We start from the raw sequence: 14,315 nt of genomic DNA, 5'->3' as shown, positions 1-14,315 counted from the left end.
TGGGAATCTAGAGTAGTCAGCATAAGCCTAAACATTTGAAACACAAATAAAGCTTTAGTGCCGCACTGGGTTTTCTGTTGACTTTTAAGAAGACTAGCTAACAGAGTGATGAAAATTGAACTAAGTCACTTTACACCCACTTTGTTTTCTCATGGAAAAATTTAAAGCTATGCGCAAAATATTGTGTTGTTTTTCAACAGAGAATAACAAAGTTACATGCAAACATTTTTTTCTAGATAAGATGATTTTTTTTTCTCCCTTATTTTAAACAAATATTTATAGCTGAGATTAAAAGCTCAGGCTTTGGAGCCATACTTCTTCCTAAAGAAACAAAAGGAAACCTTAAGCTTATCTAATCAATGGGAAGATTCACTGTCGTTAACGGGTGTGGTGGTGTGAACCTAAAGTCCCAACTACCTCGGAGGATGAGGTGGAAGGATTGCTTGAGCCTGGGAAGTTGAGGCCATGATCATGCCACTGTACTCCCGGGTAACCAAGTGGGACCCTGCCTCAAAAAAAGGAAGAAGAAGATAAATTGTCAAAAGAATAGTTCTGCCATTTACTAGCTGGGCAATCTTAGGCAATTTATTTATTTATTTGTAATGTATTTTTTGAGACAGTCTCATTCTGTCACCCAAGCTGGAGTGCAGTGGCATGATCTTGGCTCACTGCAACCTCCACCTCCCAGGTTCAAGCTACTCCTGCCTCAGCCTCCTGAGTAGCTGAGATTACAGGTGCATGCCACCACACTGGGCTAATTTTTGTATTTTTAGTAGAGACTGGGTTTCACTGTGTTGACAAGGCCAACCTCAGAAGATCTATCCACCTCAGCCTCCCAAAGTGCTGGGATTACAGGCGTGAGCCACCACACCTGGCCAACCTCAGACAATTTATATAATCTCTCCATACCTCAGTTTACTCATTTATAAAATGGAGAAAATAATAGTTCCTCCCTCACCAGATTGTGAGAATGGAGCAGGCCTGGCACAAATTAAGTGCTCAGTGAGTGCTGATGATTATTAGGCACAGGCACTGGGTCCTGGGGGGTATAAGAATGGGTGAGACCGCTTCTGCCATCAAGAACTAGCATAAGAGAAGATAGAATGGCACATGCAGTTAATTCTAGAACAAAACAGAACCGAGGGTTAAGTAGAGTCATCCCTCAAAGGAGGGAGAGATTTTTCTGTCTGGGTGAGTAGAGAAGGCTCTCTGACAAAATTGTCTTTTAACATGGGTCTTAATGAAGGAACAGAATTTCAGTAAGAGGAAAGAGCTGGGGAACATTCAAAAGTGAGTCAGAAACAAACATAAAGACATGAGAAAAAGCTCTCTGGGCTTACACAAAACCTATCCTTCCCCGAAGCCTTTCAGAAGATCCCAAGAAGAAAGGATCATATCCCAAGTCATAAAAAGTTAACAGAATGCAATGAATTTGAACTTTTAAACCTAGATGATGAAGTTTTATAGGAGAAAACATATAAAACTAAAACAATACCATTTTTAAAATAATGTTTTCATCAAATACAAACTTTTTAAGGACTAAGAAAACTTTGGGGAAAGTAAAAAAATTTAACCTTGAAACCAAAAACAAATCTGACATTGATCACTGTGCTCAGCTTCCCAAAATATACTGCAACATTCCCCTCCTCCCTAAAATGCATCTTCAAAATATATATATTGTTTCCACTATTCGTTAGTCATCAAATTTTTTTTTCTTTTTAAGAAACAGGTGTCACTATGTTGCCCAGGCTGGTCTTGAACTTCTGGGCTAAAGCGATCCTCTTACCTCAGCTTCCCAGAGTCCTGGGATTACAGGCATGAGCCACCACTCCCAGCCAACATCAAAACTTTTAAGTGATTGCTAGGATACAGATCAGCCTAATTATTTATTCACAACTAAAACAAAATCAGTCCTCAAAAATAAAAATGACTTTATCCACATGTGCTCGTGCAAATGCGCCACACTCTGAGATTAAATTATGAGTCCTTTATTATGCCAGTGACCAAGAGGTGGCCAACACTCCAAATTCTCTCAGCCCTTAAGAAAAAGTTAGGTGGTGTTTTATACCCTAGTTTTGAAGAGGAGGAGGAATCTAGCTGAAGCAAATTTTCACAAAAGCGGAGTAAGCAAAAAGTTAAAAGATAAACTAGTACATGAGAAATAAAACAGTGCCAGGTGTGAGGGGTAAAGTTGTCAAAAAAAGACATACAACTTATAGATAATGGGGTCTTTGGGTGCTCAACAGCACCTGCATTCCCAAGCTCTGCTGGTACCACTTAACTTGGCCTCTTACCAACAAATGCATTCCTGGAGATGCCCAATGTCAGCCTGCCCCAGCTGTATACTACAGTTACATACTTAATGGTGGGAAAATAACTAAAATGAAGAAGCTAAGATGGAGTCTGCCCGGCTTAAGGAGCTAACATAAAGCCTGAACAGCTTTTAGTCTGAGAAAGAGAGAGTTAGTTTTAGCTGGCAAAAAGTAGGTTATCACACACACATTTCAGAAACAGTTTATTTCTACTCAATTTTGTATTCCCAGCCAGTGCTTCAAGCAAAATTATACATCAGCTCTCTGAAACTGTATGGTGAGAGTCTGCTGCCATGATTCCCAGTCTCCTTTAGGGAGACTGTTCAAAGGTCACGGGACAATTATGTGAGGAATTCAGCCACAGTTTGATGGGAGGATAAATGAGTGTCTAGAGAATTGGGAAGTAGCTGGGCACAGTAGCTTATGTCTATAATCCCAGCACTTTGGGAGGCCAAAGCAGGAGGACTGATTGAAACCAGGAGTTCGAGACCAGACTGGGCCACAAAGCTAGAGCCTGTCTCCACAAAAAATAAAACAAAAAAAACTAGCTGGGCATGATGGTACACACTTGCGGTCCCAACTACTCCGCAGGCTGAGGCAAGAGTATTGCTTGAACCACGGAGATAAAGGTGCAGTGATCACACAATGACACTCCAGCCTGGGCAATAGAGTGAGACCTTGTCTCTTAAAAAAAAATAAAAAGAGAATTGGGAAGTGATAGAGGCCTGTATGGACTGTTTTTCCTACTCCCCACCCCCCAGGAGAACTTTATTCTCTCCACCTGACTATGTCCGGAACTCAGAAGACAGGTCTAGGCCAGAGACAAAGATAATAGCTACATTCACTGAGCCCTTAGAAATGTGGCGGTGACATGCTAATGACTTCACATATTTTCATGGAACCCTCATTTGTTAAGAAAACTGTAGTAATATTGTGCCCATTTTATTGGTGAAGTTTCTTCAGAGCAGAGGTTGCTTGATCAGTGGAGCAGGATCTAAATCCAGGGGGCCAACCCCAGAGCCCTCCCTCTCAGCCACTGTGCTTTATTGCCACAATTCTCAGTCATCTGCATACAAATGGGAATTGATAAGGGGATGGTCCATTGTTATCATCCAAAGCAGGACTCATGGGTTTGGGGTGTTACTAATCATTCTGGGGAAACAGGCAGAAACCAGAACTGTTCGGGGCAAATAGGGACATATGGTTACCTCATTGCCTGACACTCTGAAAATGGGTGAACATCTGAGGATAAGAATGTTGAAAAAGTGAAGAAGGGAGCCCTTCAGTGGGCCTTGAGAAAGACTGGGAAGTGGGAGAAGAAAAAGAAAGAGAGAAAGACCAACATTTGGGAAACTGAAAAAGAGAAATCCTCAAAAGATATTGGGGGAGGGCAGGGTGTCTCAAATACACGGACTCAAGGGCTGGGTTTCTTAGAGGGAGCAGTCAGTAGCGCCCCCACCCCTCATGCTGTAAATACCAAAAAGTGGCCACTGAAAGGAGAAACAAGGAAAGCATCGGTGATTTAATAACAAACATTTCTTTGCTTTTGCGCAGTCAGATGCCAAATTAAAGTAAACGGAGGAGTGAGTGGGAGGTAGGGCCCAGACCTAGACACAGTCAGTGCAAGCAAGTCTTTTTAAAAATGTGGCCTTGGAGCTGAGGCAAAAGATAGGACTGTCCTGGAGGTGGAGTCAAAGACGTTTTCTTTCTTTTTCAAAGCAAGAAACCAGAATGTGTTTAATGCTAAAAGGAAGGATCCAGGTCAAGGAGGGTAGAGAAAATGCAGAATGCTAATTATCCCCTCACTGGGGGATATCCTGAAGCAAAGTCCCTGAGCTGCTGAGGGAGCTTTACAACTAAGGAGGTACCTTTCTGCCTTTGCAGGAGGGTGGGAAACTGGGTGAGGATTTGAAGGTTTGAGGAGGAATCTAGGCGGGGTTCTGTCTGCAGGCCTGTGTTTTCTCTGGACTCATTGTGGGGAGGGCTTGCTGACTCAAAGGATTAGAGGGCCGTACTGTCTGGCAGGCCTTTTATTAGGCCGTTGATGTACGAGACCTCTTTTCATCTTCACTATTATTCAGCGAGGTAGGTAATATTATTCCCTTTTTACAGAAGAGGAAACTGGTTCAGAACTGTGGGCAATCAGCCCAAGAGCGTGCAGCAGGCCAGGAGCAGAGTCCATCTCTGGCTTCTTTGTGTCTTGGAGTTGAAAGCCAGGCACCACCTCCTGGTGTCTTTCATTTGTGTTAAAGGGGTAATAAGTAGGAAGTTAGCAAATATACTTTGAATAATGACTCAAGACCATCATGTAGAGGTTTACCATAGACTGTACATGATTGAAATCACGCTTTTGTGTTTATGACTTGCTTTGATTATTTACTTTAGGGAATATTTACAAAAGGTTGTAAAACAAAAGTTTTGAAAAGTGAGTTCATTGGAATGCATGGTCCATAGTTTTACCTTTTGTTTTTATAGGTGAAGTTACTTGCATATCAGTTATTTTTTTCCCACTGCTCCTCCCGCATATCAGTTATTAAGAACCTCCATTTCATTCATAAAAATGCCCTCTGCATTTCTTTCTGTAATCCATAGGAGTTGTTTATATTAGGCTATTATGATGGGGAAAATATGCTGCTTTAAGAATTTTTATACTTGGTCATTTTCAGACTGAAAGTGTTTGAGAGTCTTCTGTTAACAGTTTATTTAAAAAGAATTACCAATTTCAGATTGTGGCCTAGTAGGGATGAAGTGGTTCCTGCCTCCACAAAGTAAATCTGTGATTACATGGAGCCCAGTTTGAAGATCTTTATTCTAGCTTACATCTTTCATTTAGCTTGCATGATCTTAAATGTGTTTAAGAACCAGCTTAGAAATACATGAAATGTGCGGTTTCATGATGTGGGGTTTCACAGGGGAAGCCTAATCGTCGTTGGGGGATGTGAGCCAAATGTATAGTGACAGCTGTCACAGCCTTAGATAGACCCAGGTGCTCTCTAAATTTTTACTGAATTACTTAATAGACTGCAGATATGAGACCTACGTAGGAAGTGAGGTCATTGAGGGTAGAGGATTAAAATCAGTTAACAGTCTTTCCAGTGATTATTTGGCAATTCTTTTTCTTTTTTTTTAATCTTTTTTTGACATGAAGTCTCACTCTGTTGCTCAGCCTGGAGTTCAGTGGCAAAATCTCGGCTCACTGCAACCTCCGCCTCCTAGGTTCAAACGATTCTCCTGCCTCAACCTCCCAAGTAGCTGGGATTACAGGTGCATGCCACCATGCTCGGCTAATTTTTGTATTTTGGGTAGAGACTTGATTTCACCATGATGGCCACGTTGGTCTCGAACTTCTGACCTCAAGTGATCTGCCCACCTCAGACTCCCAAAGTGCTGCAATTACAGAATTGAGCCACTGCACTGGCCTGGCAATTATTTTTCTATTGCATTACTTACCACAGCATAGCATCTACCAGTAGTTTTCTGTATTTTTTATTTGCTCCTAAAGCCACTTTTAAAAATAGGCCTGCATTGCTTTCTCGGCTTTGGTATTGTATGGGACATTGGATTTAACTGACTTGCCTCAAATCAAAATATGAGTCTCTAGAGAATCCTCAGTCCACAAAGTCATTAAATTTTCCAAAAGAAAAGTTCAAATTGTTTGCTTTTCTTTTTTTTTCAAAACTTTTTATGGCATGTAATTTAATTTTTGACAAGTTTAAATGCACTTAGAAAACTAAGCAAATGCCAAGACATAGGTAAGTTGTACAGGTGAGTTCATTAAAAATAATTCCTTATTTGTACCATCCGTTCCACTAAAATTTAAGAGAATTTTGTAAAGTTCAAACTTGGTTAGATCCCCCAAAATGTAGTTATAAGGAAGTTAACCATTTATATTCCCAGTACAATACTGTATTAAGTTGGTTAGTTATATGCAAGAAACTTCTAAGTTAGTTACAAGTACTTCCTACAACAAGTCAAAACATCCTAATTGCTAGTGACTATCTCTGTGGTTTAAAATTTCTCTACAGGGTTATTTCAGAGTCCCTCTTCTTGTAACTAAAGATCAATAAGAAAACATCAACATAATTACTATAAAACGTTAATGAAAAATAAATGCTATGTGTTTGGTTTGTGATCATTGTAAAATAACAGTCAGTGAGTTGTAATTTATAGCTTAGAAAGCTATTTAAAAATTAATTATCCCCAAACAGGGAAATATAAACAAGCTGCTGGAAAGTAATTTATTGTGGCAGTAGACATTATTAATGCATATTTCTGTGACAGCTTTAGCCTAAGCCCAAAGTTTACATTGAGAACAGAAAAAAACCTATGAAACTACTTATAACTATGATTTTAAAAATTATCTTGAAACTTTTTTTAAAAATTCTGTTTTAATTCAAAGTTGGAATCAGTTCCCAATGATTGTTCATAAACCTCCCTCTGGCTTGACCCTTCTAACAGTCTCTGGTGCTTCCTTTACATGCATCAGTTTTAGCAGCCAGCTCCTTAAGTGCCCATTTCCTTACCCCTCCTCTTGAGAGAAGAGATTGCCCTTTTTTTGAGACAGTCTCACTCAGTCACCGGGCTGGAGTGCATTGGTAAAATCTTGGCTCACTGCAACCTCTGCCTCCCAGGTTCAAACGATTCTCCTGCCTCAGTCTCCTGAATAGCTGGGATTAGAGGTGCATGCCACCACGCCTGGCTAATTTTTTATATTTTGGTAGAGACGGGGTTTCAACATGTTGGCCAGGCTGGTCTCAAACTCCTGACCTCAAAAGTGATCTGCCCGCCTTGGCCTCCCAAAGTGCTGTGATTACAGGCGTGAGCCACCAGGCCCAGCCAAAATTGCATTTTCATACCTACTCCTTGTACCCAGTGCAATATTTGGCTCTCAGTGATCCTTAAGTGAATGAGTGAATCTATAAAATAGTTACCAAAATAAATAAGTGAACTTACCAAATCTGAAAAAAAGAAAGATGCCTAGGCTTAAAAGATCACTGGTCTGGCCATTTTGAATCCCTTTTTTGTTTTCATTTTTCATAAATAAAAAGAACTCTGAAAATGGGTGCTATCGACCTTTTTTTTTTTTTTTTAATCAGAGAAGGTTTATGTCTCCAAGTTATTTTTCTCTACTCACTCCCTTAGAAGTCATTTTGGTTTTGTTAAGTTTTATTTTGAATGCTTGGCCTCTTAGCTTAAAGGAGTCTTTCCCACAGTGACAGTCTTGAGGGTGTCAGATTTTGTTAATCCTGTTACAGTTACAGTGCTCTTTATCAAGAATTTCATTGCCATTTCAGGTTTTTTGTTTGTTTGTTTTGTGTTTTGTTTTGAGATGGAATCTGGCTCTGTCATCCAGGCTGGAGTGCAGTGGCAAGATCTCGGCTCTCTGCAACCTCCGCCACAAGTTCAAGCGATTCTCCCACCTCAGCCTCACGAGTAGCTGGGATTACAGGCACCCATCATTATGCCCACCTAATTTTTGTGTTTTTGTAGAGAGGGGGTTTTAGCATGTTGGCCAGGTTTCCAACTCCTGACCTCAGCTGATCCCAGCATTTTGGGAGGACAAGGTGAGTGGATCACTTGAGATCAGGAGTTCGGGACCAGCCTGGCCAACATTGTGAAACCCCGTGTCTACTAAAAATATGAAAATTAGCTGGGCATGGTGGCAGGTGCCTGCAATCAATCCCAGCTACTCTTGAAGCCAAGGCACAAGAATTGCTTGAACCTTGGAGGCAAAAGTTTCAGTGAACCGAGATCTTACCACTGCACTCCAACCTGGGTGACAGAACAAGACTCTGACTCGAAGACAGTCTTAGGTAGACATTTTTGTTGAATATTGGTCCTGAGCTCTTAGGGTGGGTTAAGTTAACTGGTTAGGATATTAGGACATAGGACCTCCAGAAGTCCTCAGACACTGAGGTCATCTGTCTGTAGAATTGTGTTTTTGTTCTTATTCTGGTTTGTGTGTATGTGTGTGTTTTTGTTTTGACAAACTTTCACTCTTTTTAGGCAAAGTGAAGCTGGAGTTCAGTGGTACAATCTCAGCTCACCTGCAACCTCTGCCTCCTGGACTCAAGCAATTCTTGTGCCTCAGCCTCCTGAGTAGCCAGGATTACAGTTGTGTGCCACCACCCCCAGCTAATTTTTAGTATTTTTAGTAGAGATGGGGTTTCAGCAGGTTTCCCAGGCCGGTCTGGAACTCATGAGGCCTTCTTGGCCTCCCAAAGTGTTGGAAATACAGCCGTGAGCCACCGCGCCCTGCATGGATTCTCCTGAAATCAAGATCTTTGTGTTTGCATGTCTCCGGTTTGAGATTAGGATATGGGATTATACTTATTCACCACCCATCCCCTCCAAGTACACATGACCACCTCTCCTGGGCAGAGTAGAGGGTTGCCTGCCTATGAATAAGGTGCACCAAAAGATGTTTCTTCCATCCTAGCGCTTTGGGAGGCCGAGGCGGGTGGATCACAAGGTCAACAGATCAAGACCATCCTAGTCAACATGGTGAAACCCCGTCTCTACTAAAAATACGGAAAATTAGCTGGGCATGGTGGCGCGTGCCTGTAATCCCAGCTACTCGGGAGGCTGAGGCAGGAGAATTGCCTGAACCCAGGAGGCGGAGGTTGCGGTGAGCCGAGATTGCGCCATTGCACTCCAGCCTGGGTAACAAGAGCGAAACTCTGTCTCAAAAAAAAAAGATGCTTCTTCCATTAGAGATAGACCTTGGACTAAATCTTAGCTCCATCACATCAGTATCTTTCCCTATAAAATGGGAATAAGAGTTATCTCATAAAGGGCTGGGCACGGTGGTTCATGCCTGTAATCCCAGCACTTTGGGAGGCTGAGGCAGGTGGATCATCTGAGGTCAGAAGTTTGAGACCAGCCCGGTCAACATGGTGAAACCCCATCTCTACTAAAAAAATACAAAAATTAGTTGGATGTGGTGGCGTGTGCCTATAATCCCAGCTACTCAGGGGGCTGAGGCAGGAGAATTGCTTGAACCTGGGAGGCGGAGGTTACAGTGAGCCGAGATCTTGCCACTGCACTCCAGCCTGGGCAACAACAGTGAAACTTCGTCTCAGAAAAAATGTTATCTCGTGAAGAGGTAATGTTGATAAAGCACCCGGCATCTAGTAGCTGTTCAATAAGCAATTAGTTTTGTTTTAGCCAAAATCTTTCACTTGCATTATCTAATTTGATCTTCATAGAACCCTGACAAACAAGCAGAACAAATATTGTAATCTCTTTTTTATCGATGATTAACCTGGTATTTTGAAACTTCCTAAGTATGGGTTGAACATCCTTTATCCAAAATGCTTGGGATAAAAAGTGTTTCAGGCCAGGTACCTGAGTGGCTCATACCTGTCATCCTAGGACTGTGGGAGGCCGAGGCAGGTAGATCACCTGAGGTCAGGAGTTTGAGACCAGCCTGACCAACATGGTGAAACCCCATCTCTACTAAAAATATAAAAAATTAGCTGGGCATGGTGGTTACATGCCTGTAGTCCCAGCTACTCAGGAGGCTGAGATAGGAGAATCACTTGAACCCGAGAGACAGAGGTTGCAGTGAGCCGAGATTGTGCTACTGTACTGCAGCCTGGGCACCAAGAGTGAAACTCCATCTCAAAAAAAAAGAAAAGAAAACAAAAATGTTTCAAAGTTCCAATTTTTGGTGACTTCAGAATGTTTGCATATACATGGGGATGTCCTTATGTAGGCAAGGATGGGGCCCAAGTCGAAACACAAAATTCACTTATGTGAATATACACCACATACACATAGCCTGAAGGTAATTTGATACAATACTTTAAATGTTGTGCATGAAACAAAGTTTGTGCGCACTGAACCATCAGAAAGCAAAGATGTCACAGTCTTAACCACTCATATGGACTACAGTTGTTTGACATCACTATCATTTGTGACTCAGTTTATATGTTTAGATGCAATTGACAAGTAATCATTTTCGCACACTTATGCACATGTAAGTACTTAATAGTGGAAAATCAGACATACTTTTCTGTGTTTTTTGTTGTTGTTGAGACACCGCCTCACTCTATCACCCAGGCTGGAGTGCAGTGATGCGATCTCAGCTCACTGCAACTTCTCAGGTTGAAGGGATCCTTCTGCCTCAGCCTCTGAGTAGCTGGGATTACAGGTGTGAGCCACCACACCCGGCTAATTTTTGTATTTTTAGTAGAGACAGGATTTCACCATGTTGGTCTGGCTGGTCTTGAACTCCTGGTCTCAAGTGATCCACCTGCCTCAGCCTCCCAAAGTGCTGGGATTACAGGCTGGCCACCTCTCCCGGCCAGTATGCCATTAATACAGTGAAAAAGTAATGTGTTCAGTGTAACTTGGAGTATCATGTTGGCTCTCAAAAAGTTTTGTGTTTGGGATTTTTTAATTAGGGATGCTCAACCTTTAATAATAACTAACTCTTATCAGCACTTGCTACTTGTTAGGCATTGTTGTAAACAGTTTACGTTTAATCCTCACATCAGATACATAAAGTGTACTAATAGGTCTGTTTTACAGATCTGGAAAATTAAGGCATAGAAAGGCTAAGTTGCCCAAGTTCAAAACGCTAGCAAATATAAGATTCAAACCCACATAGTATGATTCCAAAAGCAATGCTCTTCGCTAGTACTCTGTAGGGAATGTTATGCATAACCTCTGCTCATCTTAGTTCTTAAGTGGGATCTTGGGGTGGGTTTGGAACAACTTAATGCAAGACAGATTAACAGAAGAAAAGCATGTATGTCTTATTAATTTTTACATGTACATGGGGACCCTCATAAGAGAGTGAAGACCCCAAGAAATGGCCAAAGCAGAAAACTTTTATACCTTTTAGACAAAGAACCACACATTTTGTGAAGAAATGACAGAACAAAGGGGTATAAGCCAGGGGTAGTAAATTCCAGGGTGTGGCTAGGAGATAAATGGAAGAGTGTAAAGCTAGTGGAAGATAAGGGTTTTTTCGTTAAGTTTATTTATACAGCTCCACTGCAGCCTAACTTCTCAAATCACTAGAAACAAGGTTATCTTCTCATGTTTGTGCAGAGAAGGCCGCTTTTCCACAGGAATTTTTATGGCTTGGTAAGAAAGGGCAGTTCTGGAGACCCTTTCTGCCACCTCTGCTTCTCAAGCAACTTTGCCCAAAAATATTTATATCAGAGAGACATACTCTGGGGTGACATACTTTAGTTTCCTTTAATTCTTAAGTGCCTCCATTTCTGACAGTTTTAAGGTACTGGACTTGAACGCGTATCTGTCCAAGTCTAGGGCACTTCACTCCCAGAGGAATGCATTAGGGCATTTAAACAAAGTAACACTGTAGCAGAGACAGCACAGATCTGCCAGCTTCTGGGACAGAACTGTGTTAGTGGAAGACGATGTATTGGGGCACAGATTATGGCCAGAGTGCTGGCCCAGAGAAGGCACATTGAGCTGGGTGGCATGGGAGCTCTGGAAACACAATAGGAAGGAGTTTCTGTCTTCACATTTTGCACTTTGGAGACTTGGGTCTAGAGTGGGAAGGAATACTGTTCCCAAAGACCCCTGGACTTTCACAGTTCATGGCCTTTACCACTTTCTACTTTCTACTTGACAGTAAGTACAGTTAGCAATTAGTATTCTTGATCTGTTTTTTGAGGGCAGGATTATGTTTTACCTTTTTTTATACTCCCTATGTGGAGCATATACTAGGCATTTATTAAGCATGAGTTGGAGGAATAAATGAATCTAAACAAATGAACATACTTGAGTCCCAAAGGGATTTGGAGTTTGCCTCAATTTTGTTTTGTTTTTCTCTGTTTGTTTCTTTTTTTGGAAATGAAGGTCTTGCTAAGTTGCTCAGGCTGGTTTCAAATTCCAGGTCTCAAGCAATCCTCCTGCCTCAGTCTCCCCAAGTGCTGGGATTACAAACATGAGCTACTGCACCCAGCCAAAACTTTTATTCTGATAGCAAAAATGTTTTAATGAAGATTCTTTATGGGGAAGACGTCAATATTTTCAACTGTTCTCTTATGAAACTTAATAGTCTATTTTAATATTTTCATTTTTGTATTTATACCCATTTAAAACTATAAATAGCACACATAGCTTTCAAAACTTGAATGTGTAATTTAATAATAGCTATCCACCCACACCTATTAAAATGTTTACTAATGCATAAAATCTTACAAATATCATGTCACACCAGATTTTCATGGCTTTTGTGTAAGTAGATGAGGTGGATGCCATGTTCCTCCCATTTGCAATCTGTTAGCAGTATTTTAGTGTTTCTACTGCTTAGTCATCTGTGCATATGAGTTGTAAATGGCAGCTTGAAATAATCTGAAGTTTTGAAGACGAGTTTCACAGCTTTTAACATTGCATCCAATGCGTTGGAGAGAAAAACTTTTTCTCTACTCTTTTAGTTTCAGTACCTGGGGGTGTACAAATTAAACTAACAAAAGACAGATTAACAGGAAAAAAGGCACATAATTTCATTTATTTATTTTGTGTGCGTTGCTAAGATAGAGACCTAGAAATTTTATTTGTTCATTTATTTATTTGAGACAGGGTCTCACTTTGTGGCCCAGGTGGGAGTGAAGTGGCCAGAACATGGCTCACTGTAGCCTTAACCTCCCAGGCCCAAGCCATCCTTCCACCTTAGCCAGATACCACCATACCTGGTTAATTTTTGTATAGAGATGGGGCTTCACCTGTTGCCCAGGCTGGTCTTGAACTCTTGAGCTCAAGTGATCCTGCCCACCTCAGCCTTCCAAAGTCTGGGTTTACAGGCGTGAGCCACCACACCCGCCACAATTTTTAAATTAACATTTGTAGTCAGGGAGTGCACCAGAAAACTGAAACTCAAGGGGTGTTGGGCTTTAAGGAATGATGTGAGGAAGTGACTAGGAAATAAATTGGGGGAGCTCATGGAAGATAAGGGCTATTGTAGTAAGGTCTGTTTATGAAAAATCAACTTGGTGTCCTCCACTACCTTTCTTTGGTGAAAAAGATGATAACCTGTCTGCTAAGAGTTGCTGTTCTTTCCCTGGTTGGGGGAAGGGTGTTTACCTTCCTCAAAGGGAAATATGTGCCCTGATTCTAGGGCAGATAAAAGGAGGACAGATAACTCTTCCTGCATCGGTCGATTTTCAGTTGCTTTCTGCTCAAAACAATCCTCATGTTAAAGTGGACATTTTGTAGTGGGATATTCCTATTATCTTCAAATGTAAAGCAAAGAACATCACAGCCAAAACGTATTCAAATTATTTCCAGTTTTATCTTGATCTTTTTTAGTCCTATTGATGAGAAACAGCTACTTCCTTGTAAAAGAAATCTGTTTTTATTTTTTCCTTTTTCTTTTTTTTTTTTTTTGAGACAGTTTTGCTCTTATTGCCCAGGCTGGAGTACAATGGTGGGATCTCGGCTCAACACAACCTCTGCCTCCCGGGTTCAAGCGATTCTCTTGCGTCAGTCTCAGCTGGGATTGCAGGCATGCACCACCATGCCAAGCTAATTTTGTATTTTTAGGAGAGACAGGGTTTCTCCATGGTGGTCAGGCTGGTCTCCAACTCCTGAACTCAAATGATCTGCCCCCCTTGGGATCCCAAAGTGCTGGAATTACAGGCATGAGCCACCACGCCTGGCCTGTTTTTATGTTTTTAACCTAGCACATGTACTCTTCCTTTGTGTTACCTGTTGCATTTCATTTAATTCTTTTAGAGTTATAACAAGCAATATAAGACTACAACAAATATTTACAAAAATAAAAGGGGAGGGAAGTCATCCATAATCCTATTCTATGAAAATGTTTTTACATATTTCCTTCCAGTGTTATCTATGCATATCTCTTTTACACAGTTTCAGTGATCGGGCATTCAGTATGGGATGTAACTTCTTCCACTTAACATTACAACACAAGCTTTCTCCTGTTCTTGCTTACTTGCTGTCCTCATTATCTAACAGTGGCATTGTGCTAACCATAACCACTTATGCTTCTGGGCTGCCTCC

At 41.2% G+C, this 14,315-nt stretch overlaps 1 protein-coding gene across 1 annotated transcript in view; it reads left to right on the top strand.

Annotated features, from left to right (window-relative positions):
- The window catches only part of PCED1B (PC-esterase domain containing 1B), a 167,248-nt gene that overhangs the window by 151,073 nt on the left and 1,860 nt on the right, over positions 1 to 14,315 (top strand).

The sequence above is a fragment of the Callithrix jacchus genome, chromosome 9 (assembly GCF_049354715.1).
Source record: "Callithrix jacchus isolate 240 chromosome 9, calJac240_pri, whole genome shotgun sequence".
Lineage (NCBI taxonomy): Eukaryota > Metazoa > Chordata > Mammalia > Primates > Cebidae > Callithrix > Callithrix jacchus.
The sequence above is the reverse complement of the archived record's forward strand: the minus strand, read 5'-3'. Positions and strand labels throughout refer to the sequence as shown.